At 36.9% G+C, this 2,500-nt stretch overlaps 3 non-coding genes across 3 annotated transcripts in view; 2 read left to right on the plus strand and 1 right to left on the minus strand.

The window, feature by feature from the left end:
* Window positions 1-26, plus strand: part of Trnav-aac (transfer RNA valine (anticodon AAC)) — a 73-nt gene extending 47 nt beyond the window's left edge. The window contains exon 1 of the tRNA in view: window positions 1-26. This exon is cut by the window's left edge and continues 47 nt beyond it. This is a non-coding gene — a tRNA (tRNA-Val).
* Window positions 27-921: 895 nt separating this feature from the next.
* Trnav-aac (transfer RNA valine (anticodon AAC)) lies at window positions 922-994 on the plus strand. Its single transcript has one exon. It is a non-coding gene; the product is annotated as a tRNA-Val (tRNA).
* A 655-nt stretch (window positions 995-1,649) lies between these two features.
* Window positions 1,650-1,722, minus strand: Trnav-aac (transfer RNA valine (anticodon AAC)). Its single transcript has one exon. It is a non-coding gene; the product is annotated as a tRNA-Val (tRNA).
* Between the last annotated feature and the right edge of the window lie 778 nt (window positions 1,723-2,500).

Here is a 2,500-nt window from a genome sequence, read left to right on the forward strand (position 1 = left end):
CGTGAGTTCGAAACTCGCTGGAACCTATTTTTTCTTTTAATAAATTTGATAATTCTAGTCTTTTGTTTAGATGTTTTCTATGAAGTAACTGAAAAAATAGGGGCATTCTCCACAATTTAGGCTTCGCTCTGCTTAACATGCAAAAGGTCTTGAGTTCGAAACCTACAACGCCGCTTCATTAATTTTTTTTTTTTTTCATTTTATCACCGTGCTCCAGCATGGCCGTAGTTCAATGATTGAATCAAGGAGATAGAAGATAAAGGATATACTGTCCGTACATGCTCGGGTGCGATCCTGTCAAATTGAAAGCGGAGCGTGGAACCAAAGTGACTGAGAACCATTATTTGAGGCATTCTACTATGTATTCAGATATTTCAAAGAAAACATCCACATATAGAAGACAATGGTACTAAATTGTTAAGAAAAAATAAAAAATAAAAAATTTAGTTACCTCAAAGAAGACATCAAAACATAAAAGACTAGTATTAGCAAATTTAATAAAAAAAAAAGAAAAAATAATAGTAGGTTCCAACGAGTTTCGAACTCAAGACCTTTTGCATGTTAAGCAGAATGAACCCTAAATTGTGGACAGTGCCCCTATTTATTCAGTTTTAACAGCAATTTGCCAGTTTTACGCCGTCAGTTCAAATTTCGCCGAGTTCGACTTTGCTTATCCCTTCGCGGTTGATAAAATTAGTTCCAGTCGAACAGTGAAGTCGATGAAATAGATTTAACCCCGTCTCACAAAATCGATAACCTTGTGGCAATATTAGAAAGATTATCTATACGGCTATAGTAGCAGAGACATACGTATTCGTATTAAAAAGAATTTTGCACCAAATTAAATGAAATGAAACAACGCCAACATCACAACATCTAAAAACTATCCTTAAATAGTTTAATAAATGCAGAAAGCCATGTGGTTCCATGGTGTAGTGGTTATCACATCTGCTTAACACGCAGAAGGTCGTGAGTTCGAAACTCGCTGGAACCTATTAGTTTTTTTTTTTTAATTAAATTTGATAATTCTAGTCTTTTGTTTATATGTTTTCTATGAAGTAACTAAATAAATAGGGGCACTGTCTACAATTTAGGGTTCATTCTGCTTAACATGCAAAAGGTCTTGAGTTCGAAACTCGTTGGAACCTACTATTATTTTTTTCTTTTTTTTTTAATTAAATTTGCTAATACTAGTCTTTTATGTTTTGATGTTTTCTTTGAGGTAACTAAATTTTTTATTTTTTATTTTTTCTTAACAATTTAGTACCATTGTCTTTTATATGTGGATGTTTTCTTTGAAATATCTGAATACATAGTAGAATGCCTCAAATAATGGTTCTCAGTCACTTTGGTTCCACGCTCCGCTTTCAATTTGACAGGATCGCACCCGAGCATGTACGGACAGTATATCCTTTATCTTCTATCTCCTTGATTCAATCATTGAACTACGGCCATGCTGGAGCACGGTGATAAAATGAAAAAAAAAAAAAATTAATGAAGCGGCGTTGTAGGTTTCGAACTCAAGACCTTTTGCATGTTAAGCAGAGTGAACCTTAAATTGTGGAGAATGCCCCTATTTATTCAGTTACTTCATAGAAAACATCTAAACAAAAGACTAGAATTATCAAATTTATTTAAAAAAAAGATATAGGTTCCAGCGAGTTTCGAACTCACGACCTTCTGCGTGTTAAGCAGATGTGATAACCACTACACCATGGAACCACATGTTTGTCTGCTTTTATTAAACTATTTAAAGATAGTTTTTAGATGTTGTGATGTTGGCGTTGTTTCATTTCATTTTATTTGGTACAAAATTCTTTTTAATACAAATACGTATGTCTCTTCAACTACAGCAGTATAGACAATCTTTCCAGTGTAATCACCTTTTCAATGGCCAATTTTATGTGATTGGCTTTTGGTGAAGGAGGTGGGATCGACACTGCAGCCCACGTTTGAGTCTCCTGCCTTGATATTGGTTCATCCGGGGACTTTGGATAGCAAAAGGTCAAGTTGTTTCTCGAAAACATCTACTCTGCTTCCTACTCCATGAAGATTCCTCAGATGTTTTGGCAAGGAGTTAAACAGCTATGGGCCCCTGAATCCCAAGCTGTCGCAGTACTTGGTCCTCACTCTAGATGTGGTAGCTGGGATCTTTGGAACAGTGCAGTGATGTCTAGTTCTGGGTCCGGTGGCGTGTATCACACAGTTTCCATTTACCAAGTTCACCCACGTGGTATTGGACAACCTGATATAGTAGAAGACACTTGCTCCAGGAGCCGCGCAGTGGAACTGAACCTGAAATCACGTTGTTGCAAAGCGAGTTTCTTAACCATACAGGCATAGCAGCTCCTATTTTATATCATTACAATGGCAAAGGCATCGAGCTGGCAGAAGCGTTAAGCACGTCAGTTTGGTGCCAGCCCCCGAGTATCTTCCAGATATACATCACTGTATACCTCTCCCGTCTTTGCTCCAAGGAGTAGAATCGTAGCTCTTTCAG

Source organism: Octopus bimaculoides, chromosome 23 (assembly GCF_046866305.1).
Source record: "Octopus bimaculoides isolate indiv1 chromosome 23, ASM4686630v1, whole genome shotgun sequence".
In the NCBI taxonomy this organism is placed as follows: domain Eukaryota; kingdom Metazoa; phylum Mollusca; class Cephalopoda; order Octopoda; family Octopodidae; genus Octopus; species Octopus bimaculoides.